A 27,760-nucleotide genomic window follows, 5' to 3' on the forward strand; every position below is an offset into this window, starting at 1 on the left:
GCGCAGCTCAGCTCCAAGTCCAGTCACCGTTTTCAATCTTAGTTGCAGGGGGCGCAGCCCACCATCCCATGTGAGAATTGAACCAGCAACCTTGTTGTCGAGAGCTTGTGCTCTAACCAACTGAGCCATCTGGCCGCCCCTGCATTTTGTTTCTTAATTTAGATACACTGAATGGGCTTCCATAGACCAGAGACGGACAAACCTTTTCTGTAAAGTGCCCTATGGTAAATATTTTATGCTTTGCAGTCCATGCATTCTCTGCTGCAACTACTCAACTGTGTGGCCTGAAAAGCCACATAGACAGTATGTAATGAATGAGTGTGCCTGTGTTCTAATTAAACTTTATTTATGGCACTGATATTGGGATTTCACATAATTTGTATGTGGCATGAAACATTATTTCTTCCTTTGATTTTTCTTTTTTCCAACCGTTTAAAAGTGTAAGACCATTTTTATTTCACGGGCTATACAAAAACAGGTGGCAGGCCAGGTTGGGCCTTCAGGCTGTAGGTGGCTGATTCTGCCTTAGGCTGCTTCAACATCCCTACCAAGAATTCTCATTCACTTGCTTTTCCTGAGTGGCTGACTGATTCCATTCAGAAGTGTCCACGGCAAGTCCCACTACCTGGGGCCTACACCTACTTGCACTGCCCTTGGTTGCTACAGTACAACTAGCCCCTCCAGTCATGCCTGGAATTTGTCTCCTCCCATGTTTAGAATAGGATAAAAAAAAACAAAAACAAAAATCCCTGCACTGCAGAGCATGAATCTGGCATGACAGAAGCCGTCAGAGGGACCAGATCATTCAACTTAAAAGCACAGACAGGTTAACCTCCAATCGTGCAAACTTGGAGCGATGGGAAATGGTAGACGGGAAGGAGCCAATCCCTCTCTTCCTCTTTTCCATGGTAACACCATTTCTTGTACAAACATTTCTGAGACATCTCAACTGGTTGAGCGTTTGCACCTGCTAAGTGGAGTGCTATGCCCAGTAACTTTATACAACTTTGAGCAATTGCTTGCTATAATTTTCTGTCTCACTTTCCTCTTTCTGTACTCTTGTTGCCCTCAGTTTGCATCTCCCAAATAAAGCATCAGCACTTAATCCTTGCTCTATTCTCTAGGGAATCCAGCTAAACCAGTCTGAAGAACATATAGAGACATTCACTAAAAATTTCCCAGTCCAAAAAAAAAAAAAAATCTACCACTTAGTGTGCTCAAAGTACATGGCAGAGATTCAGAGATGCCAAACTCAGCTCCTGGGCCAGGTAGCTAATGTAACTGTATGAGACAATAACGAGTGACAGAGTCCCAGGTTTCACCTTGAGGGGAGACAAAATTCAGCTTCCTTGATGATAATGCTGTGCAAAATAGAGGGCTCAGTAGTCCCAGACTTTTCCATTTTTCAAGAATCTTCAATCTGGAATTTTGTGTGAATTCTTCTTATTTTTAAATTTTAGAAACTAATTTTAAAACTTTAAACTTTGTGTAGGTTAAACATATCTACCTGTGGGCTAGAACTACTTCATGTAACCTCTGGGTTGTAATCTAGGAAGGGGGAGCATACATGGGAAAGATTATAAAACGTAGGAGAAGCAATCAAGGAGAACCAGGGAGAACGTCACTGAGTAATGGGTGTGTCTTACATATGGCTACGTTTCTCTTGTTGGTTCCCCAGGAAAATGAACAAAGTGCTCAGGTAGTCACATTTTAGGGCTCTGTTCTGTGCCTCAAACTGCAAAGATTTGGCCTACTACTTTCGGAAACAGCATGTACCACCTGTCCTGGGATGGTGTTTATGATACGGGTCAAGACAGGAAATGACCACTGGCATCATGTTTTTTCCAGTCTCACAATCAGTGTTTGCCTCTTCTCTATGACCTCTCCAACAAGGAGGAGTCTTGCTTGCTTGGAAACCTCTGCTCAAAACCACTCGACGCATTTTATTACATGTTTACATCTGTATGGATATGAATATTACATTCAACTTACGTTTATTTCTTCTACCTTTAACTCTTTGACTTTACATTGATCCCCAGGTAATGCATCTCAAATGTGCCCTATTCTACTTAAGAGTCCTTTATTGAAAACAGTTATTTTGCCTCCTAAAATCTTCCTACTTTTAGGTTAAAAGTTCAGCTCCTTCAACCAATCTTCCCAAGACACAACTCCACGTTTTTGTTTTTTTTTGTTGTTGTTGTTTTAACTGTGTTGTTAATCTTGACTGAACTATTCTTGATTGTCTAAATCTTTTAGGACCTGAAACCATAAACTGGATAAATATTATGGGAAAGACCTGATTAGCATAGAGCAAAACTAAATGATCAGTTTGCACATACAGAATACTAAATCTTGATTAATTTAATTTAATACTGCATTCGTTTCTCAGGTCTGTATATCACACGGATTATAGCTATTATCCTCAACTGCACAGGAATTAATTGTATGCATGCTTTAGGATTTGTATATTTTTCTGAATTCACTTCATACTTGCTCTGTTTTATATTTCTAGCCATAGTTTTACTTTGCTCCCCTTTTGTCATCTACTTATATTTTATTTTAGTGTATGTATTTTGCATGCTGCCTCAACTACTTATGGAAATGAGATGGAGATGGAGTATAAAGAAGTAATATGGGAAACACTATAACCAATCATTTTTATTTCTCAGAGTTACAGAGAGCAACGCTATTTTCTCCAAACCAGGATTGATTAAAGATTCACATTTCAGTATTCCTTTGGCAGCTTATCAATTCATATTCATTTACAGAAATGAGTTCCATGGAGATGTCTGCCAGGTAACATGTTGTTTGTCTAACTATATATGTGATATATACACACTCATACATGCATATAGGTTTATACATATAAAATGAACATACATTCCTTGAAACATTATCTAATTCAAAATTCTGAAGGTTTCCAACTTTTATTTTATTGCTTTAGAATGGGTGTTTATTGCCATCTGCTTCTGTCCCATTTTTCAAGTCTACAATTACATTTTCATGACTTAATTTTATCAGAAACCTCAAGTGCTCCATCTTACCTATCTCAAAGCATCTGCTTAATAACCAGGTCAACCCCACCACCAAGAACATTGGCAGTTTCTCTTCTAGAATTTAGATGGTATCAGGCAGGGTTTGACCAGAGAAACAGAACCACTAGAAGTGACATAGAATAAACTATTTTTTGTGAAGATTTTTTTATGAAAGAAACTCTTTTTTTTTTTTTTTTTATGAGAGCTAGTTAAGCAGTTTATGTATGGTTGTTTCTAATTCTGGCTCTGGAGTCTGAAGTCAGTGGGGCAGGCAGTCAAGAAGGAAAGAGGGATGTGAATTAGAAGATAAAAAAGGCAAACGAATCCAGGAGGATGGGCTGGAACCCACAAGGACAAGCTAGAACCCCCATCCATCTCTATCCTAACCTCCACCTTCAATGAGGAGAGTGATCTGCGGGAGGAGATGACATGCCTCATTGCATTGCAAAGTGTGACTGGCTTGGGAGCTGGGCGCCAGCAGGAGGGGGCCTGGGGGGAGCTGAAGGAGCCGTGTGCTTGGCTTCTGTCCACGTCCACAGGTGAACTATAACAGGGCCTGGTCCTCTGCCCTTGTGTGCACATTGATATTCAGTGCTTTAAAATAATGTGTTCTTCAAAAGAACAAATAAAACAAAACGAAACAGCAGAACAAACTCATAGATACAGACAACCAACTGGTGGTTACCAGAGGCGAAGGGAGGTGGAGGGAGGGTGAAATGGGTAAAGGCGGTCAAATATATGGCGATGGATGGAAACTTGACTTTCGATGGTGAACATGCGATGTGTATGCAGATATGGATTACAATCTTGCACACGTGAAATTTATATTTTATTAACCAATGTTACTTCAATAATAATAATTTAAAAAAAACATATGGTCTATGCTTAACTTTCCGATCCCGCCATATCTATTTCTTGTGGTCCATGCTAACCTGGAATTATGCAGCGGCGGGTCCTGGTAAATCTGGTTCTTGCTTATCTAAATTGATGGCCCCAATCTGCCGCACAAATTGTCTACTCAAACCCATTTTCCCTAGAGATGTCAGAATTAAGAGTTTTATAGTGTTTCTTCCTGTCCTAAATCCTTGTCAGTTTCCTCCAGCCCACATCCCAGTTCTGCCCTGGGAGGGCAGGCATGATGGTTCATTCCTTGTCATCGCTGCCCCAGGTTTAGAAACAGATCATGCTGTGGAGGATGGGAGAAGAATGGCATGTTGGAACCACAGGCTTTCCCAGATTTGGCTGTTTCTCCCCTTCCAGCCTTGGGTTTGGGGTTGCAGCAGAGTTCTCATGGTAGTTCTTACTTCCTGGCTTTCTCTCATCAGGGTTGTGTCCACCTATGAGGCAGCCTTCCTGTGTTGACAACACAGTTTGTTCTTCCCATCTCCCTAGGGAGAAATGGCCTTATCTTTTCTGTGCAACATATTTGGGAAAAAACACATTTTTTCTCTCTTTAAAAGAATTGATTATTGTGATTCTTGAGACTAAAAAGAAAGGCCTCTCCGGACCCAAACAGTGACTTAAAAAAATAATCCAAACTCCTTTTACCATAGCAAGAGGAAGGACTATTTTGGTAGTGATTGGTGGTACATTTTGAATCACTCCATGCACTCAAAATATAGTGTGTGTGTGTGTGTGTGTGTGTGTGTGTGTGTGTGTGTGTGAAGAGAATGAGAACTTGAAATATTTTTAAGCACCTGACCTAAATTTCTTATTTTAAATAGCCTGGGAATTTGTCAGTATTGGTTGAGGTGCTCTGATTTTTGATGATAAACTTTAATGGCCACTTAAGTTTAATTAAAATTTATCTCTACATGGGAATTATTTGTGTGAGGGGTTCCTCGGCTCAGATTCACTGGTTTGTGACAATGATGTTTGTGAGAAAAGTTTTAAAATGTACACATTTGCAATTCCAAAGAAATTTATCAGACCTTGTGTTCCAACCGCCTTTTTCAGGTGGATTCCCATCTTCCCTTTTATTGATAACAAAGGGAACGAAGAGCCAGAGGAAGTTCCTCTCAGTAACGCAATTATTATGTGCAGGACTATTGGTCTCTTTTCTTCCTTGAATTTTTCTGAGAGTTTGATTAAGGCTACCAAATTGAGAAGAAGGTCGAGCTGGCTCCGGGTCTTTCACTGATTAGAATAATGCATTGTTTTCCTTCAAAAACTGAATTATAACATGAAGCTATGTTGGAGAAGTGAACAAAGTTGGAGAACCACAATCATGAACCACAACCAGTTGTGTTTGTGTATGTAAGTGTTTAGTATCTTACATCTCAGTCTTAATTAAGTAGGCATTTATAGAATCCTTTGCTATGTTGGAATCAGTGATGAGTCCTCAAGAATTTCCTACGTTAGCTGGTGAGAGAGTCATGCAATTACCCATAGTACCAAGCAGAAAGAACTAACTGTTTGGGGCAAGGGGCAGGGCACAAACACAATGTGTTTTGGGAATTTAGAGAAAGGAGAAATTAATTCTCTGATTTGTGGGATTGGAGGAAGCTTTATCAAGGTCAGATTGAGTTGAGTTGAGCCTTGAAGGGTAAGTAGTAAAGAGGTGAGATGGCTAAACGGGTGTAAAGGAACACGTATCAGCAGTGGCTGGACCAACAGCTCCTGTTTCAGACCCATTTCTTCATCATATTCTTCTTGTTTGGGAACAGGTTGGAATACTGCTTCGGAGTATTTTTGTAATCCAAACTATAGATCAGAACATGAGATATTAGTTAGGTCTAATAAGACCTAATAAGATTATAAGATCTAATACTCAGAGCTAACAAATGTCGAGTACTTAGTCTTCTGCCAAGTACTTGGGACAAATTTTCCCATTTAACCTTTATAACCAGACTTCAACAGAGATACTGGTATCATGTCCACTTGAGGCTTCAAGGGATCCGGTAACTTGAAAAGGACACAGTCAGTAAGTGGCATAACAGAGATTCACATCCTGGCAGTCTAGCTTTGGATACTAAATTCTTAAATAGGCCGCTATACCCCCTTGACAGAGCACTTGATGGCCTATTATTCTAATGTAGGCATATCTGCCCCAAGCTATGACTTCTCACTAGTCATCTGGGGCGCTCATGTTTCCTGGGAGTGGCTGTAAACTAGAGTGAGTCACTTTGTCCTCTTAGCATCTTCTCCATGCTCTTCATTATCACTGGGGCCCCTTTCTTCACTCTTGCTTTTATGCCATAATAACTTAATTCTTGTCCCAGCTATTCCCCTGAAACGTTTCTGCTTTTTTCCTTCTGATTCATATTAGGAACCACTTGAGATGAATATTCCAGTGATTTTTTTTTAATTTCAAGTTTTACTTTCCAACTAACAGAAACATGTACCTTCAACAACCCACAAATCATAATAAAGATACTTTATGTTGTGCCTGATGATGTTATCTCAGGGTACATCATCATCCCAGAAAGATCTTCTACGATGCTACTTTAAAATAACATAAACTGCCTCTATAAACTTGTGTATTCTCAAAGGGTAATTGAAACTAGCCAAAGCCTCAATTATTAATGTCCTAGGGCATGACATTCATTCCTTTCATTCTGTCCTGGATCCTGAGTGTATTAAGAAAAAACATGAGACTAGTATTGAGCAATCCATGTCAAATCCTGACTCTACTGTGCCTCTTTGGGCTAACAGTGTCAAGATGTAATCAGAATGTAGGTCAGTCTTACTCCAAAGCCTACGTTTCTTCCACCAAACTGCAGAAACTTGACTTTGGAAAGACCACACTCACTGTGTTCTTCAAAAGTTCCAAGCAGGAATAGGGTTTCTCTTTCTGTTAAGAAAACACTTTGTTAATGAGCTCACGATTCAACTCCATCTAAACATAATGGACTGTGGCTTGAATACTTCTCTTTACAAAATGGCATTGGCTACATGGCCTAGGCACCTGGCCATATATTTCACTTCCTTTGGCATATACTGTCCTTTTTTCTTCATTTGGCATAAACTGTTCATTAGTCTTAATACAACCTTGGATCAGATAATAAGGCTTGAGCCCTCCTGGTAGGAGCAGGGCCTAATTGGATTTTCAAGCAGCCACCAATAGGCATAAATTGTCAGTTCAACATTGCACAGGGAGGGGGACGGCAAAACTTCTAATACTGTTCAATTGTCCCTACAGAGTACAAGTTGGTTCAGAACTAGAATATGTGTAGGAGTGTGTATGTGTGCACTTGGTTTGTATGTACGAGAAGGGAAAGTCAGATAAAGGCAATAATCCTCATTTCAGCCTAGTAATAAAATTCAAACCCTTTGAAAACATATCTTAAAGCCATGACAAACGTATGCTCCCACTGTAATATCTTAGTTGTAATTTCTTTCTTAAAGAAGTTTGGAACCAACTTAAACACCGAAAGATTGCCATTGGCTCACACAAGACTGGACATGCCAGGAGTGGTCTAAGCAGGTTGCTTGCCTGTTTAGGCTCTTGGAAAGTCATTCATAGTGAAGCTAGTTTAGTAAATGTGAAGTGAGACTAAATAAAGGAAATGGTGAGATCGTTCCTTTATTTGAATAATTTCCTGTGCACTACCCTTTAAAAAATATTTTGCCCCACTTAAAAAAAATGTGAGCTTCACTTGATTTTATTTTTGTTAACTGAATTGTAATACTAACTAGAGATTTCCATATTTTTTTGGTAAAAACATGTTGGGAAAGAACAAAATTGGAATTCCAACCGATCAAGGTAAAATAATGGTGACCCAATTAGGTGAACATATTAGAAGTGATCTATAACTCTAAGAATGGAAATCCACCTCCTGTCAGAAGTAACTTCTTTTAGGATTAAGAAGTACAGATTCATAGTCATAAATTAGTCACAGGGATATAAAGTAGAGCATAGAGTATAGTCCATAATGTTGCAACAACTATGCATAGTATCAGGTGGGTACTATACTAATTGGGGGGATCACTTCATAAATTATATAAATGTCTAAACACTATGCTGTACATCTGAAACTAATATAAAATAATATTTAATGTCAACTGTAATTGAAAAAAATCACCAAGTTAAAAGTGACTCCCTTCTAAATAATAAAAATAAAAATATTCTCTAGCAATCCCAAATTGGCAGGAGAGGTTATTTATTACAATCCAGGAAAAAAGAGAGAGAATCTGTTTCACCATTTTAGTTTGGGCTTGACAGTGATTAAATTCTTCTGGGCACCCATGGGAGAGAATGCGTTTGATAAGGATCAGTCACAGGAAATCAATATCATTCTTTTCTTTGTCCTTCATCTCTTGGTCTACTTTTTAATAACCTTCCACTATCTAGTAGTTTCTTCTCGTTGCTTTTGGCAATGTGGGAGTTATGCAGAGCTTTGATGATAGCATCAGCAAAACTCCTTGGCCTGTATTTGAAGCTGGAAAACTCTGGAGTTAAACAAAGACAACTGGGCCTGATGACCCACACTGCCGTCTGCTAGGCTGTGACATTGGGCAAAACATGCAACCTCTCTGGCACCAGTTTCATCACTGACAAAATGGAAATAATAAATTCAACTTCATAGAGTTGTTGAGAGCATTCAGTGATCTTTATATATCACGTGATTAGGTAGTATGTTGCCTGGCACATTGGAACTGCTTATTAAGGGCAGGAATTATTGTGATTACTTTCAAGAGACCAAATGAACACTTTTTTCCTTAGTAAAATGTAAACTGCAAGCTATCCAGAGGCTTTACTTTAGGGAATAGACATTTGTTATGTAGTATGTGATTTTTTTTTACTGAGTTATAATTATGTTCAGTTGAATACACTTAAGTACTCAGCATGATTAGTGTATATATTATATGTACATGTATACTCGTATATATGTATGTGTATGCACATTGCTATGGTCTGAGTGTTTGTGTGCCCCCACCCCAGAATTTATATGTTGAAATCCTACCCCACAAAGGTATTAATAAGTGAGGCCTTTGAGAGGTGATTAGGTCATAATAGTGAAGCCCTCATGAGGGAGATTAGTGCTAAAAATACCTCACAGAGCTCCCTAAGCCTTTCTATCTTCCAGGATACAGCAAGAAGTCTAAAATCCAGAAGAAGGCCCTCACCTGACCAAGATGACTGATCTCCAACTTCCAGCCTCCAGAACTGTGAGCAATACCTTTCTTTTGTTTATCAGCTAACAAACCTGTGGCATTTTGTTATAGAAACCTGAATGGACTAAGACATTCATATTTGTGGATATATAGGAAGGTAGATGTTAGACAGATAGGTAGATAGATAGATAGATGGATAGATAGATAGATACATGTAGATACATACATACATATATACATAGATATACACATACATGCATACATATCCATGTATGTAACCAACACCCAAATCAAGATATACACCATTGCCATCACTCTAGAAAGTCCCCTTGTATTTCTTTCTAGTCTATGGCCCTCCCCACCAGAGGCAACAACTCTTCTGATTTTTATCCTCATGGACTAATTTGCCTATTCTTGAACTTCTATATAGATGGAACCATATAGTAAGCACTTTTTTTTTTAATTTGGCTTTTAAAATTCTATATAATGTTTTTGAGCTTTATCCATATTGTTGCTAGTATTGTTCATCTGTTTCTTTTCATTCCTGGGGTTTTTCATTATATGAATATACCACATTTTATCTGTTCTCTTGTTCATGAACATTTGGGTCATTTTTAGTGTTGTTTGTACTTTAAAGCACTTCAGTAGTGATGGTACTGTTTATATATTTTTCTATTAGTGGTCTTTATTCTATACCTTAAAGTATGTGGCACTTTATAGGCATTCCCAACTTTATATGAATAGAGTACAAAAATCGAATACATCTAGATTATCTGCTTTCAAATGGAACTTTATATTCTAAAAGATAGACAATAGATGATAGACTAGATTCCAAAATGGCCCATGTGCAGCCGTAGATGCCTAGGATTCTTTGTTGCCTGACTCCTGCCCGTAAACTACTGTTGTGTTTGTCCTCACGGTCCTTTCCCGCAGTGTGCTGTCAGAGACTTAAAAGAACAGAGTGCGGGCAGTTGAGTTTACTCACTCGTTTATAAACTGTTGTTGTGCCTGTTTGGTAAAGTAAATGTTTGTATGTGTGAGGAATTTGGTCTTTGTCTTGTTTTTCTTGCAATTTGATCATGATAATAGGGAACAAGGCCCTCATGTACCATCAACAACTGAAAGTTACTGATATTTACCAACACAGGTATAATGATTGTGAATGAAACAATTAGCTTAATAAACAGCAATACATTTCAGGAAATGTAATGGTGAAACAGAATCATTATAAAGCAAATGCCAGTTTTCAATTGACCTAATCATCTTCTGATGGCTCCAGGTGAAAATTTTTCTTTAGCAAGGGTTTATGGTTTATGCTAACAAATGCATGTTAAAACTTAAGCTCCCATTTTCAATTCTAAGGAATACAGTTGAGTCACAATCGCTATGGATCCAGAGTGGATCATGTCTGGCTAATGCTCTTATACATCTGATCTTGTAGGTGTCATGCCTCTTACCTACTACCATGCATTTATTTCTTCATTTTCTGCCCAAGTAGTGCCTTGAGGGTTATTTTGATCTACTAGATGATTAGAACTATGCCCTCACATGGTTTTGTTTTGTTTGTGCTTGGATGTTTTGCTTGCTTATTTTTATTTTGCTTCTTTTTTTTTTTTTTTTTTTTTTTTTTGAGCCCTAAGGAACCAGAGTCATTGTTGATTGAATTATATGGGACTGCATTCACCCATCCAATCATTATCTTTCCTTTAAATGAAAGTTTGCCATTCAAATGCCCTTACTTCCTGATGACCTCATTCATACCAAAATTAGAACTTGGAATCTGAGGCCTAGATTTTTCTCTGATTCAGTTTCCTGTGTTCTCAAAGAAACTCCTTTTCCCTATATTAATTGTCATTCTTCTTTTGTTAAGACTTAAGTGGTGTTAAGGTAAATTCTCATGTTTTCCTCAAATGCCAGCTTGAGCCTTTTAAAATACTGGAAGCACTCCCACGAATGAATTCTGTTCCCACAACTTCCTAGCTTCTTTCATTGCTCTCATTTAACAGATGCAAACACAAAAACACATCCTTTTATACATAACAATCATAAATACTTTCCCAAGGTCAGGAGTATTTGTGCCAGGAAAGCCTTATTTTACCAAAGAACAGGATGTTCTGATAAACTCAATATTCTGAGAATTATCATACGTACCTATCAAGGTTCCCATTGGAAGCCTTCTACTCCCTCTTCACTGGGAAAGAGGTAAACCTTTAGTTTGTCTCCACTGCCTTCCAACTGTTCCCACCCAAGAGATCTAAGTATTGGCTCAATGATTTACATAGTGTGAGAAACAGAGCTTTATATTTTAAGGGGAAAGAAGGAAACTTATGACAGAATTTTAAAGCCTGTTCCAATGTGTTAATCCTAGGGCTATTTCTGCTTTGATCTTATTTTTGTTGTTTTATTCTTTTGCTTTTGACTTTCATCTTGATGTTTATTTCTGTCAGCTCTAGAATTTCTGGGTTTCATTACTGGCTGAACTTCTGTGCTAGTCAGTTTTTGGTTGGACTTATTATTATTTTTACTATATTTTTTTGGTAGGGAGGGGCAGGACATAATCCCTTGTCTCAGCCAAAAGCTGATCATGACCCAAAGATTTTATCTCCAGAGTCTAGGTCACATGATTAGCATGTCTTCTGTGTTTAGCTGTGTGTTCTTTGTGGGAAGTTAACAGGAACAAAAAACATTGCCCTTTTTTTCATCTACACAAACTACATTTGTATATATATGTATATATATATATATATATATATATATATATATATATATATATATATATGAAATATGTATATATATATGTATTTCATATATATATATATATGAAAAATATTAGGCATATGTATATGATTCTTATTATTACACAATAATTTGCCCTTTAAAATGATAAGAAAACCGGGAAGTTATAAGCAATTGATATGATTATAACATCATTGCTTCATTATGCCCAGAAAAGATTACCTGATAAAGTATGGATTTTCCACAATTCACTATCCGGCTCAGATCCCTGGTCTTGTCACCTCCCAAAAGCGCCTAGTTAGTGACTCTTAGACTCAGAAGGCTAGTGTGCAAAGGTTGAGCCCCACAGACTTTGTGGAGTCAGATTGATCCAAGGTTTTCATCCTCGAGATTTGGTTATGTCCTTTATAAATGAAGATCCAAATAGCTACTTCATAACATAGTTGTAATGACCAAATAGTCTATGTCTACACACACACATATGGCAGGTAAGACAGAGTAAAAATGATAGCTATGATTATCCTGCGAGTGATTATGAAGCAGAATTATAGACAGATATATTTGCTAAGAGATTCAGATATTTGTAACTCATACAAGCCAAATTATACTTAGAAATTTTGTTATACAAATATAGAAGAGGAACAGAAGCAATCAAATCTAGTATGTGAATTTTAAATGTCAGGTTATGACAACCTGATGTTCCCATCTCACAAGATGAATATACCTGCCTCCAGGATCACAGAAGTGGGGATGGTGAGAAGGTGCATCCTTGATCTGAGATGAACACCGACGGTATTTCCTTTCAGATCTCTCAACACCCCTTCTCGCTGATACATTCTTTAGCTATATTAAGACCTTCAGTCTAGGTCTAGGCATGTCTTGCTGGTCTTTGAGTTATGCTCTCTCTTTTAGGTAGTGGTATATTTATTTTCTAATCTATTTTGAGGGGGAAGAACACCTCTGTTTACATTTATGTGCTAATATAGTTGGGAGACTCAGGATGACAATTAGATTTCCTATTACTCATATACCAAATAGTTCAATGACTAAGGAGTGTGTAAGAAGGTTCTCAAATCACATCCACTTAAGCAGGAAGGAGCAGCATGGTTGATAAATGATGGCTGGGTGAGGATGTGGGCAGGGCTCAGGGTGGTGGCCGAGGGCCAAACATTTGTTGACACTGCTTTAGATCCTGACTTGAGCCTGGACACTTAAAAAAAAAGAAAAAAAAAAAGTACCTATCTGATAATTGTTTGCCTAAATATTTTTCTTCAAAAAGTAGAAGGCAGAATATGCAACATCACCTCCAGGTTTTAGGGCTTCTATCTTAATTCATCCACTATCAGTTTTCTTTGCACATCCAGAACAAGCCAACTCCTAGAGGCCGACTCACTGAATGCCCATTTTGCCAAAGACAAATGTGTTCAATGACCAATCACCAAATTTCCATTGTCAAAAATGATTTTTAATGGACTAACTTTTCACTTTAGCCTTCATAACAGCATACTAAAAAACCTTCACTGCATTTCTGCCCTTGCTCCCTGTTGGAAAATAAGAGAACCAGCTGGAAAATAAGAGAACGAGAGGCAGAAACACAAGAGACTGGGGCATACGGAGAATATTTCACATGGGTGATTATTGAATATGAAAATGCCTACGAATATATTATTATGCATGAGGAGATTATAGTACCAAGAATTTCTTACATATTTAATCAATACATACTCGGGCATATTTTCTTGAATATCAGGAATTATTACAATTATCCGCTTGCACGATTCATAATGTATTCTTGAAAAAATGTATTAATAATAATGCTCCTTATCTGAAAATCCAGTCATAATTATATCCCGCTTATGCTCTGCAGTGTCTCTCTTCTCTTCTCCATTCTCATTTCTCTGCTGTCTCTCCTTCTTCAGCCTCTTTCTCACTTTGACCCCTTACCTCCCTCTGGAACAGTGGGGACTGTTCAAGAAGCAAAGTAAACATTCCTTAAAATGCACTAATGAGGACAAAGTCAAAACTCATGAACCAAAGCTAAATAGTTGAAAGGTATAAGTAAATTGGATGAATCAGTTATTAGGCAAATTGACCTTTCCACTAATTGGCTTTAGGCAAATTGCCCACTCAGCAAATTGACTTCTGGTGAGTTCTCCCAGACTCTGTGTGTTCCGGGAAGAGGTAGACTAGTAAAACCATGGAGCTTGGAAAAGATTAGTATTTTGTATATAAACAGCTTTGGGGACCCACAGTAAAATGTAGGTTCTGTGAAAGCAACAGTGACCTGACTCAGCTGATCATTAGCCCGGAAATGTAGGTGCTGTTGTTATGTCCAGAATGATCACTGAACATGACTTCGCATTTTTGTGTTCACTGGGTACCTCATCAATTTTACTGAATTGAGAAAATAAGGAGAGTGAGCCTGGCAAAGTTTGTGTGATGTGAATGACCAAAATCACTTTTCAAGTAATTGGCAACAAAGATTATTAAAGTGCCAAATTACTATGTTTGGTGTATTTTAAAAATATGAAGCATCAAATAATTTTTGTTTGTTTAGTGGTCCTTGTTGAAATCCCAATGCTATAGCTCAACTTCAAAGAATTACCATGTGTGAAATGCTTTATTTGGTTCTCTTCTTTAATCATCAGAACAACCCTAGAAAGCAAACATTGCTATTACTTCCAGTTTACAAAGGAAAACTGAACTTAGTGAAGTTGATTTGCTCATAGTCTTTAGGCTAGTAAGTGGGGCTTCAGAATTTGAACTAAATAGCATCACTGAATCTAGACCAGCACTGTCCTATAAATATATAATGTGAGCCACACATGTAATTTTATATTTTGTAAAAATAACCATATTTAGAAAATAAAAAGTGAAATTAATTTAATAGTATATCTTATTTAATCCAATATAACCAAAGCACTATAATTTCAATATGAAAGCAGTAGAAAATATTGAGATATTTTTATTCTTTTTTTATACAAAATCTTTGAAATCCACTATATATTTTATACTTACTGCATAGTACATCTCTGTTCTGGTTTCAGGTGCTCAATAGCCACGTATGATAAGTCGCTATTGTATTCGGCAATGAAAGTCTAAACCCTTGCTTCTCAAAGAATGAGTGGTCCATGGACCAGCTGCATAGCTATTACCTGCAAGTCCTTTAGAAATTCAGGCTCTCAGACCCACCCCATTTCTACTGAATCAAAAGCTTCATTAAACTTGGCTCAAACCCCAATTCCAAGTCTTGTGAAAGTGAAGCCCTGCCTCCCTTCTCTGAATGCATCAGGCTTCATTTCCATGGGCTTCTCTGCTTTGCCTTTCGCCCTCCTCATTTGCCTCTTCCTGCTGACAACTCAACACTGTCAGTGTTTTGAATAATTGGAGAAAATGGAGTATAAACTTTGTAGGGTACCTCAGAAATAAATACAAACACAGCAAAGATCCGGAAGACCAAAGAAAAGGGCTGCACCTTAGAGTAGATTCACGGAGCAAGCAAGCCACAGTATCCCTTGGTGAGCAGAGCTGTCACCCTGTTGTCTTGCACATGGCTTTGTTGTGTGGATGGATATATGTAAGTTGAAAGTTATTAAGTAGAGGGATGCATTGTATGTTAAGATAGAAGAATCCAGAACCACATGCATGCGCACATATTATATATCATATATATGTGTACATATACAGATATACAGACATACAGAAAGGACATATTCCACAATGTAAAAGTAGCTCTGAGTTTGGGGGTGATGGATGACTTTAAAATTTCCTTCTTATTGAGGCATAGTAAACACACAATCAAGTGTGTACAAGGTATCACAATTCACTTTTTAAACACGCGTACCCTATGTGGCCATCACCCAGAGCAAGATATACAACATGTGGAGCAACCCACAAGGCTCCGATGAGTCTCTTCTCAGTCAGTATCAATCCTATACCTCTCTACACCCCTGCTGAGAGACCTACTCCTCTGACTTTTCTCTATCATACAGGTGCTGTTTTACCTCTATATATTTTTGTTCATGTTTCCAAATTTTCTACGGTGAACATAGATTGTTTTTATAATTACTCAGTCAAACAAAGGAGACAAAAATAAAACAAATAAAAAAAGCTTTATCCAACAATCTGGGTGTCTCATTAATGAGGGAAGTCATTTTCAGAAATTCCAAGGCACAGCCTGGTAGCAAGGAGGCATATTAAGACAGAAGGAGATATTTGCCACGGGGTAGAGAGCAGAAGGGGGTTCATTCACAGAGGGGTCTCTATGTTGAATGGAGCTCTGAATTTCAGCCCCAGTTATGGGGAGGGGTCTCAGGGCGTAGACAATGATTTCATTGCTCTTACAGTCCTTTTGCTTTCTAAGCAGTAAAATAAGATTCCAGGTGTCCAGAATCTGATTCTCGCTGATCTGTTTCAGACCCACATATTTCAAGTCCGTCATTACTCAATTGAAGAGTTTGATGTTCCTGAGGAGAGGCAAATTATTGCCTCCAAAGAGCTTTGCTGGCAGGAAGGAAAATATCAGTGTTAAGGTAGTTTGCTAATTATTTTCAAGTCTGTGCTAGAGTCTAAAACAGCAAGACGGAGAGAGACTTCATTAAATCTCTCAAACCTTTCATTTTGGAAGGGGTTCTGGTGACAGGGAAGTAACAGTCTTGCCACAACTGAAGAGAAATTGTTATTCTTCAAAGCAACTTCTCTTGAAGTTTTCAAAATTGTGGAGAATTTCTTAGACCCTGAGGTAAGATTTTAAAAGAATTACATTTTCCTGCCTGCCGCCATCTTTAAACTCTTCTGACAATTCCTGAATAGCAGTTTTTGTGCTGATTCCTGGAGACACTTAACATTAAGCTTGTTCATTTGCCTCTAAATTTTAGAGGCAAAAGAGGAAAAGTGTGTTTCCTAGTATAGTAATTATGAAAGTAAACTATTTAGTAGGCTCCATGTTAGTACTTTGCCTTGGAAATTACTCATCCTAGCTACAAACTTAGCAGACCCTTTTTTAACATAATGTGAAATGATATTTAATATTGAAAATAAAGAAGATATTTAGATTCAAGCAGGACCCAGTTCAGATTTTGGACAAATCATGTTTAGTCAATACTTAAGCCTTATGGGTTAGTTTCTTCACCAATTAGTTAGGAATGGCACCATGTTCTTACAAGATTATTTTTGGGATTACATTTTAAAAACCAGGAAAGAATCTAAAGCATCAAGTTGGACACTCTGCAAAACTTGGTTTCATCTCTCTGTCTACCTTGAGTGAGGTATCCTAAGGAAAGTATATCAAGGAAAGGAGGAGAGTGATGAAGTTAAGAACACACTTGTTGAAATGAGGCACAAATAGTTTCAAATCATGGATCTTCCACATATTGGCTGTGCAACCCTGGATAGGTTACTTAGCATCCGTATTCTCATTGTAAAAATAGGAATTGCTATTAATTACTAATTCAGGTTTTATGATAATTAAAGGGTATAATCGTTTTTAAAGTTTTTATCACAATGCCTCCCACTTAGAAAACAATAAATAAAAAGGAGTTTTTATTATGTGGATTAGATCTTAGCTGCTACCATATTATGCACCAAAGTAGTGAAGTGACAAGAATATTTTCTTATTACATTAGTTATATAGAAATGTAATGATTTCTCTAAATCTGAGAAAAATGTATTGAGGACGGTGCTAGAACCTGAGCCACAGTATTCAGAATCCTTGCCCATTGTTTACTCCACTGACTTCTGAGATATAAAGTTCTTCAATAATTACAGTGGTGTCTTACTAAAAATCTGTTATTTGAATAAGAACATAGATTTCTTAACATTATCTGGACTAAATAATAGATATTCCCGTCTCTGGGAGAGGAAACCCTTACATGTCTAAACACTGGAGAGAAATGAAAGGTCTGGTAATGAAGATAATGGTGATAAAGTCCAATTCCAAAAACATGGCCACACCCGTGCCCTTTGCTTTCTTGAAAGGCCTTTATTATTATTCATTATTCATTATTATTTATTATTATTCATTATTACTCATTAAAATCAATGATCTTTTGGTGAACTGAATAATACATTATTTTCTACAATTCGTAAACGCATCTTATTCTGTCCTTCGGCACAAATCAATTCATGATCTGAGTGAACGGATATTTCAACAATATCTCCACTCTCATATGTTTTCTTTTTAAAAACAGACCTTGTAGAGCAGTTTAAGATTCACAGCAACATTTGGTGGAAAATATAGAGATGTTCCACATAGCCTTTATTCCCCCACACACCCAGCCTCCCCCATTATCCACATCCTACTCCACAGTGGTACATTTGTTTCAAGCTATGAAACAACATTTATATGTCATTATCACCCAAAGTCCAAAGTTTACATAAAAGCTTAGTCCTGGTGTTATATATTCCATGGGTTTTGACAAATATGTAATGACATGTATCCACTATAGCGGTAGTTTCACTGCTCTAAAAATCTGCTGTGCTCTGCCTATTCACTTCTCTTTACACCCTAATCCTTGGCAACCACTGGTCTTTTTTACTGTCACCATTGTTTACCATTTATGGAATATCATATAGTTGGAATCATGTAGTACGTAGTCTTTTCAGTTTGGCTTCTTTAACTTAGTAACATGCCTTTAAGTTTCTGCCATGTCTTTTCATGGCTTGATAGCTCATTTCTTTTAGTGCTGAATAGTATTCCATTGTCTGAATGAACCACAGTTTACTTATCAACCCACCTACTAAAGGACATTTCGATTGTTTCGAAGTTGAACCAATTATGAATAGCACTTTCATAAACATCCAAGTGCAACGTTTTGGTTTGGACATGAATTCTCAACTCATTTGGGTAAAAACCAAGAAGTGAAATTGCTGGATCATATGATAAGAGTTTCTTTAATTTTGTAAGAAACTACCAAGCTGTCTTCTAAAGTTGCTATACCATTTTGCATTCCCACCAGCAATGAATAGATTTTAGTTGCTCCACATCCTTGCCAGCATTTGGTGTTGTGAATACTTGTCTGGACTGTCTTCATGTTAGTTGTTTATATCAATTTGCCTTTTGAGTTGCTTATTTAGTTTTCAATTCATTTCAAGAATATATTCTATTCTGACATTGATGATATTTTCCTGTTAATTTGTTGGATTTTCTTCTTTAAAGGCGCCAGTTTTCTTCTTGGTAGACAACTTTGTCTATCATGAAATCTATTTTCTTTTCTGCAATTACATTAATATATTAGTCTTTTTTCTCTCTATCTGCAGTCTATCTGCATTTTATATGCATCCTATAGTCTATCTTTATATTTTTCTTTTTGTCAGCAGTTTGGTTGTTATCTATGCTTATTTATTTATCTGTGTGTTTGTTTAAAATATTTTAAAAATTTATTTGTAATTGTGAAGTTTTTGTTCTCAGTTTATTACTTTAACACTAAAACCTCTTTTTTATCTCATTTTGTTTATTCTTCTTACTCTGTAATTTTTCTTGTTTTTGAGCCCTTGTTTCTTAAATTCATGGTCTTATTTTGTTTATTGATACCCTGAAGCACTGCTAAGAACTTTTCCTTATTACGAAGGCTTGTATTTTCTTCCAGAATCGATTCTTCATCTATGTTCACCGCACTATACACCTCTTCCTTATTATTGTACTGCACACGTTTGGAGAAATGCGTTATGTCTTTCCCTCTCTTTTTCCTCTCTCTTCTATCGTGGGTACACTTAATGGGGCAGTAGTTTCTGGGTTTAATACAGAAAGGGTGAATTCTCATGACTCCCTCTTTAATCTAGTTCAGAACTGTGTCTTCTTTAATAATTTAAAACTAAAGATATTGTCTATGTAGCTTGAGGGGTGCAATAGAGTGAGAAACAATGGCAGAGAGCACGTTATTACATTTTCAGTATTTTTGTGAGTCAGTTGTTAAGATATATATAGCCATTATTGAAAATGGAATTATATTAATTTACAAATAAATATATTAAAAACTCATCTTTCCTGATGACGTTATTGTATTTTACTATCATCTATGCTATCGAAGTCATTTAAACCAGTTCTTCTGCATTCAGTGACATTACATTCGTTGCTTGAAATTGGCCGTGGTGAGAATTTTTGCATCATGGAAATTGGCAAATGCTGTATATAAATCAGGTCTTAATTTATTGTTTTGTTGATGATCTAGACTCAATGAAGTGATGAACAGAATGCTAATAATGCACGTTAAACTTAAATGTGTTGTACATTTTGCTCTTACATTGTGATTAACACAGAGAATTGAGAAAATAAGTTTTCGGTACTTGGAAATTACTACCCAATTTAGAAAGAAGTCATTCACTTTATTTACAGATAACAAACATACTCATGCTTTCACTTTATTCTTATTAATAAAATACAGAAAAGTATCATGAGCATTTTTGTTGAAACTATATTCATTTAACAGTTGCAACCATAGTTTGGCCATGAGTAAAAGAGTTCAGCAAAAATCAACAAAAATATGTAATGAGTGTTAATAGACTATATGGAATATATTGCATATTTTATTATTTGTACATAATATTTATAAATTTATTAATTTACCGTGTGTGCTATATATCCTTCACATAAAAATTATATATATATATAATTATATACTATATATTAATTTTATATATTATATATAATATATATTATATATTATATATATTATATACATACATATATAAAATTATATGTATGTATATAATATATTATATATATGTATGTGTATATACATATATATATATACTTATACCCTGGGGTACTATTCAAATATTTAACCACCTGAAATACAGGCACCCACTAATGAAAACAGAACCCCACTGGATATTTATTACCCATGTATCCTGCTCCCATGAAAGAATACTTTTAGGACTGAAGTAATTTTTCCAATTTACCTTGAGGAACTGTTAGTGAATCAGCCAGGTTATTCTTTTATACCATTTTCAATCCTTTGTCCTTAGTAGTCATTACCACTTTCTCCCCTTGCCTTGTTTTCCCCCAAACTGGGAACAACTCCCAGTCCAGCGTATCTCTTCCTTTCTGCCTCCTTTTCTGAACATCTTACTTTTTAAGTTCTTTTTCTTTCTTTCTTGTTTTTTTATTTTTATTTATTTATTTATTTATTTATTTTTGTCATCTCTTTGGCTAAATCTCTACTTATTGCTGGACACAATTAGATTAGGAAGTTAATCCTTTTGCCTTTTCTCTCTCTTTTCCTTCCTTTCCTCTAGAGTTAAGAACTCCGAAGCTTTTCTTTGACTCTGTTTGGACCCAGAGGTGGTCAGGGTGGAGTTGGTTGTGGAAATTGTTACTTCTCCTTCTGGAACTGACTGCAGTACCTGTCCCTCTACCCCTTTCCAAGTTGGACATGTATTGTAAGAGTTCTGTGTGTGTGTGTGTGTGTGTGTGTGTGTGTGTGTGTGTGTGCGCGCGCGCGCGTGCTTGTGTATGGGGGGAGCAGGGTGTAGTTCTCTTTCCCTCAGCTGACCCCTTACCATTGCTTCTGTGGGAGGCAGGGATTGGAATTGTTTGGATGTTTGCCAAATTCGGTATATTAACATTCTATTACCAAGTAACAAATTATTACAAGCTTAGTGCCTCAAACAACGTGTCTATTTAATATCTTACAGGGTCCATGGGTCAGAACATGACTTTGCTAGATCCTCTGCTCACCATGGTGAACTTGGAAAAAGTTGTTCACTTTATTGATAAATTGTCAGCCTTAGCTTCTCTGTGGCTGTGTGACTGAGCAACCCATTTTATTACTAGCTCCCAGCCAAGGACCATTCTTAGAGACCACCATCAAACCCTTGCATCCTGAGCCCATGGGCATTTACAACACCGCTGATTGCTTTCTTCAGGTTGGCAGGAACTCTCTTCTCTGAGCTTCACTTTCCTCCCTTTCAGGATATCTCTTTTGATTGACTGCAAGTCAACTGGTAAGTAATCTAATCACAGGTAGGATATTCCATCATAATTATAGGTTTAGGTGGGGGAAGGAATTGATGTAAGGCATTTATGTACACAAGGGAATAGGCTTTTGGGGGAGCATTTAGAAATCGGCCAACCACACTCAGCCTTACAAATTTTTAATATTTTCTACAGTTTTAGGATTGCTGCTTGTTTATGTTAATTGATTTTTGTTTGTTTGTTTGCTTTTTCCTATTGGGTTAAAGAGAAGGAGGATTTTTAAGGTTTGGTTTTACTCTGCTATTTTAATCTTGAATCAGTAACTGCTTATATTTATTTTTAGCTATATTTTAATGTGCTAAGTATGTTTTACATATCATGGTGGTAATATTTATGCAATGCCTCCTAATGGCTTTTTGGTAATCCCTTTTATTTCCTTCTTTTGCATCTCTTTCCAAATTTATGCCTAAGTCATGAATACTATGTTGCAAAAAAAAAAAAAAAAAAAAAGAAAGAAAAATAAAAAAAATAAGGAAAGAAGGTTAACCCTTAACCCTAGAATAAAAAATTTCAAGGAAGGTGTGATGTAGGGAGAGTTCTCACCAGACAGGAAAGGCAAGTAGAAGCCTTTCATATGGGAGGAGAAAAAAGATTTGAAAGTATCTACACTGAAGTAAAGAGGAAGCCTGAGACTCTCAGGAACCCAGTACTCTCTCAGGTGGTTTCCAGATACATTGAGAAAGAAGCCAAGGACAAGATGGGCAGTGGTTGAGAGAGCATCAGTGGTGAGGAAAGAGGTGACTGCTAAGTCCTCAACAGTCTGTGTGACTAGGAACAACCAAATTGGGGTCAAGGCAGCAATGTAGGGAAACCAAGTCTTTACTGAGCCAAGAGGCCAGCCCATGAGTTTCAGCATCTGTGAACACTTCAGAAGTGGACGCAAGGAGGGTAGAGCATGATGACTAGAGAAAGGCAAAATGCGCTACATTTCACCTGTGGGTCAACAGAAGCCACGAAGAAAGACAACATGGAGGCAGGACTCCCTGAGGCCATGTGAACTCCTCCTTGCGTCCAGATGCCATCTTGGGAAGAAGGTGGGGGAGGGAAAACTCTTTCAGAAAGAAACACAAACCTCATTTTACCCCCAAATGAGACTGTTTACAATAAGAGATACCTTTTTACTTGTACTTGGGAAATTTGAAATTATTTCTTCCACCAGTGGAAATAGAAGTGGCATTTGTTATCAAAATGGAGAAGCTAAATTCCATGTATAACCCAGGTTGTATTGCATTAAATTTTGACCCTACTCTTCATGAATTATCTCATTTAATCATTCCGTAAACATTATTATTCTCATTTTAGTGCAGACAGTACTGAGATTAAAGAAATCTAGATCATTTGGGCAACATCAAAAAACTAATAAGCCATAGGTATGAAGTTCTGTTTGAAAGTTTCCCAAAGCTGACTATTTTAATCATCTAGCTTTGTAATATAAGAGATATATTATTTCAGTGACAATGTGAGTAACACCAACATGGGCTTCAGTTGGAGTCAGTATATAAGTTTTTCATTGGGACTCCCAGAGATGCACAAATGACCTATCATTGTGTAAGAATACAAGTTCAAGGAGACGGATTTGGGGTTAAATCCACCTGATGAGCCAGTGGTGGCCCTGACAGTATCTTTGTGTTATAAACACCTGATTGCTCAAATTCCTCTAGATCCTAAAAGACTGGAACTGTCTTGGCCTCTATTGAACTATTTTATCCCGTCCTTAATTATCTAATTTCTGGTTGTTTTCCATGTTCCTTTGTATATCACCCTTTCTGTTTTTTCTCTGAATGTCAGTTATTTTACCCAGAAGCAAAAGTGCTTGACTTATAGGCTAACCCATGATAGGTATACACTAACTACTGCTTTTATTATTGGTTGGAGTGAGTAGGAACTGTATGCAAACACAATACAGAAATCCAAATGTTTTGGGAAAATATACCTTTTCATGTGTTAAAATGTATGTCTCCCAACAGAATCTATTTAGGGGCACATCAATGTTTAGCTCCGACCTAGATATTTAGCCAAAACGTGCTCTTTATCTTCAGCTTCAGCCTCAGCATTGGCCTTGAAAGATTCAGGCTGAAGATTCATGTACAATTTCATACCTTTTCTGGTATCCTTAAACGTGAGGTAGTCAGAGTCATGTGATTATATAGTTACCATCATATCTAAACAGCATAACCAGGTCAATAAAATGAGTGAGGTATTTCACTCTGATTCATTATTCATATATGAATATTCACTTTCAAATATAAGTACACATTCCAGATGTATCTTGAAGTGGAAAGTCTTCTTATGTGCTTTATATATGATAAAACACTAGTAGATATTTGAATATAAATGTACATTTATTGTTCCAAGCATAAAATACTACAATACTTAACAGCAATTTTAGAAATTGTTAATGTTGTATACCAAATATTGTATAGTTGTTAAGAACTTTTAAATAGTTAAGTAAATGAGGAAGTGGTTGACAGAAAATACTAATACTACAAGAGAGTGTGTTAGCTAGATAACTTTGGAAGAAACTTATATTCTTCTTGGATCAAAATATGTTTATAAAAGTTAAATGATAAAACAAGGCATAAAAGTAAGTTTAAATTATGTCATGCTTCTAGTCTTTATAGTATTATTTGTTGTACTAATATTCACAATATTAAGTGAGATAGCTTTTAAGAACTGTATTTAATTTTTACTTATTTAATTATACTTAGGCCCTGAGTCTGTCCTATTGAGGAATCCTTTCCATTTTGTGAGAATGAGTCAAAAGAACAATGTCAACTTTCCAAAATTTTTATAGAATGGAAAATCAGAAGAAAAAAAAAAAAATGTCATGCAATTGTCATTGACAACGGAACAAACATGAAGGCTCTGAGTGATTCAGGGATCACAAGTGTTCAACTTTTTCACATTCTCAGCTGTGTGTTTGGAAAGTAATTACAGCAATGTGTAATATAACAGATTTACTGGCTCTGAGCAAAATGATAGTAGCTGTTTTCCTCATTCTTTTTAAGCCATAGAAAAGCTCCATGACGTCCTAGAAATGTTGAAAGTTCTTGTCTGCACTTTAACAAAATGTTCAAACAAGATGGAAAATCAACTATTGCCTGTTTAAAACAAAAGCTGTTTGAAATATAGAAAGCCTTAATATTGAACTTTGCAAATAAGAAAAAAAAACACATTAACAACAGATGACTGCTTAAAGAGAATATAGCTTATTTGTTTGAATCTGCTAAAGAATAAAAACAGTTCATCATGTTTCTTGAGAGTGAAAGCATTTCTTACCTGTCTCATGTTAGAGTAAAAATAATCTTTCCATTATTCTGTTCCGGGAAAGGTGCATGATTGAGGACAAGTTCATGGAGAACAAGTGTGGTTAGTACCAAGCAATATGCCAAGCGTTATGCCATTATCTCTATGAAATTACAGCAGCTTCCCAGCTGGTCTTCATTTTTCCATTCTCACAAAGCTATCCCTGATGATCACGTACGTATTGACCCATCCAATTAGTTATTTAGCTTATGAACAAACTTATTTCTAACTGAGTGACAGCATCCATTAATTATGTTAACTTATTAGGAAGGGACACTGGGGAATTTTACAGCAGGCAACAGTGTTATTTGCATAAACAAGTTATTACCATAAAACATGTTTCCATAAGTGTTCAGAAATGTCCTGTGTCTATTTCTTCACTGACACGTGCATCAGAGAATCTTCGCAAAACAGCAGAGACCCCGAGAAAAGTCAATAACCTGTCCCACTTTGAGTCAAATAAAAAGGAGTTTTTCATCTTAATAAGGGCAGTCTGAGTTTTAGCAAATTTCAATTGGTTGTAATTGAAACCTTCCATTTTGAAATGAGTAAGAACAGAAAAGCAAGGAGAGGGGTATCTACAGTGATATATGATAAAACAATGTCATATTTTAAATTATTAGACATTTGGGTTTGGAATCCTAGTTCTTCTACTTCATGACTCTGTGATCTTGAAACTTTCTAAACCTCAGTTTTCTCTTCTGTAAAATGAGCATAGTAATAGAATCTACTGTGTAAGGTTATTATGTGGATTAAATTAACAAATCTTTATAAAATACTTGTTAGCTATTATTGCATGACAAACACCCTAATGCTCATGGCTTAAAATAAAAACCAGTTATTATTTCTCCTTAGTGTATAGATCACATAACATTGCTGCTGCCTGGGCCACACTTGGTGGAGGCCACTTTGTTCACGCGCATATCTGCAGTTAGCTGGGTGCTGGCCTGTCTAGGAGGTGTCCCTCACAGGCCTGGAGGTTTACCAGATGTTGGCTGGTTGTGACGGTGATTCAGGTAACCGGGCTACACATCTCTCATCTTCCGAGTATCTAACTGAGGCTTGTTCTCAGTTAGCAGAGACAGAGTTCCAACAGATAAAGCAAATATATTCAAAGTTTTCTTGAAGTCTAGGTCTGGAAGTGGCACATTATTACTTACACTGTAATCTGTTGACCAAAGCAAATCACATGACCAGACCCAACCTCAGTGGTACATTCTGCCTCCATGAGAGGAACTTCAGAGTCACATGGTAAAAACCATGGAAACCTGGAGGTGTGAACAATTTGACTATTTATGCGACCTACCATATTAAGTAGCACAACAATTGGCACATGGTAAGCATTCAATAAGAGATGGCTCATATTTTTATTGCAGAGTAGGTTGGAGGGGAGGAGGAAGGAGGAAGTAGTTAGCGGAGGGCTGAGGGCTGAGGATACATCTGGGGAACCATATGGTGCTCTGGTCTTTTAGGGTGAAATCTGAGCTTTGAGGGTATGTTAGACACTGGCTTCCCTTTTATCTATAACTGATCAAAGCCACCAAATAAGATATTTGTATCATTCTTTTCAACTATAAGTTACTGTTGAAATATTAAGAAATCCTCGAATTATTACTCTGTAGCTGAGAGGAGAATGAATAACCCTATACTCCCTGAAGAGCCTTCTTTGTCACAATGGCAAAGTGATTCATCCATCCAAGGTCACAGGTAAATTGAAATCTGAGCCAGGATTTTGGGGAATTACTTCTCACGGCTAACTGTTTTGACAGGGTGGGATGATCCAGGTTAATAGAAAAAGCCACTTATAACAGGGTTATTTTTTATCCACACATTTTGCTGGAAACGTTAACATGAAGATTGATAGTAAGTTGGAAAAATTGCAGGGGAAAGGGGAAAGGATTTACTGAAAGTAAGGAGTATAATTTGGTTTTAAAACACCCCATGAGCTACCAACGGGAGCTACTGAAAGGGCCAGAGGGCATCAGAGTGGAGTTGAGCAAATGGAAGAGTTATTTTAGGAAGAGGGAAACAGGGAACAAAATTTGGGCTAGGAAAATTCGTTACAAACATGTCACTCATTATAAATGAAGAGAAACATTGCAATCCTCTACCAGCCAAGCCCAAAGCAGGCTTACTGTAACTTCTGTTCACACACACATAAGATGCATGCCCAGATTTTTTTAAATGCCAAACAGACCCCTCCTCCTCTTTTCATCATATCCCTTGAAGACTTATTTTACGAAACTTAATTTTCTTGCCCTTAATTATAATATACTTAGGGAGACATAGAAGAGTCCAAGTTTTGAATGTTGGTGTACAGCTGCCCCTCTAACAATTTCCTTGCCTCCATCTGAAACGGGCCTCAGAAAACCAAGTGATCTTGACAAGACCTCTACCCCTCCCAATTCTCTACCACTCACAGCCTAAGGATGCTTATTGGACTTGAGACCACCAGAAATAATATAGATCTCCTTTTTATACCAGTTTCCTTCAAGCAGCTTGAGATTTCCATCTGTCATGCTCAGGCCTAAATGCTAAGGGACCTTTGAGTTGGGAGGTATCTCAGCTCCCAACCGCCAACATTCTCTACCACCTTCCATATCCTGTCCTACATACTTTTCTAAGTTTTATATACTAAATGGTGTGTTTAATG

At 36.9% G+C, this 27,760-nt stretch overlaps 1 long non-coding RNA gene across 2 annotated transcripts in view; it reads left to right on the forward strand.

The window, feature by feature from the left end:
- LOC141567096 (uncharacterized) overlaps nt 1–27,760 on the forward strand; it is a 239,907-nt gene that overhangs the window by 22,681 nt on the left and 189,466 nt on the right. For both annotated transcript variants that reach the window (XR_012489492.2, XR_016021432.1), the window contains exon 2: nt 9,065–9,146. This is a non-coding gene — a long non-coding RNA (uncharacterized LOC141567096). The remainder of the gene's footprint in view (nt 1–9,064; nt 9,147–27,760) is intronic.

This window comes from Rhinolophus sinicus, chromosome 5 (genome assembly GCF_057876585.1).
Source record: "Rhinolophus sinicus isolate RSI-liver-muscle chromosome 5, RSI-T2T, whole genome shotgun sequence".
In the NCBI taxonomy this organism is placed as follows: Eukaryota; Metazoa; Chordata; class Mammalia; order Chiroptera; family Rhinolophidae; genus Rhinolophus; species Rhinolophus sinicus.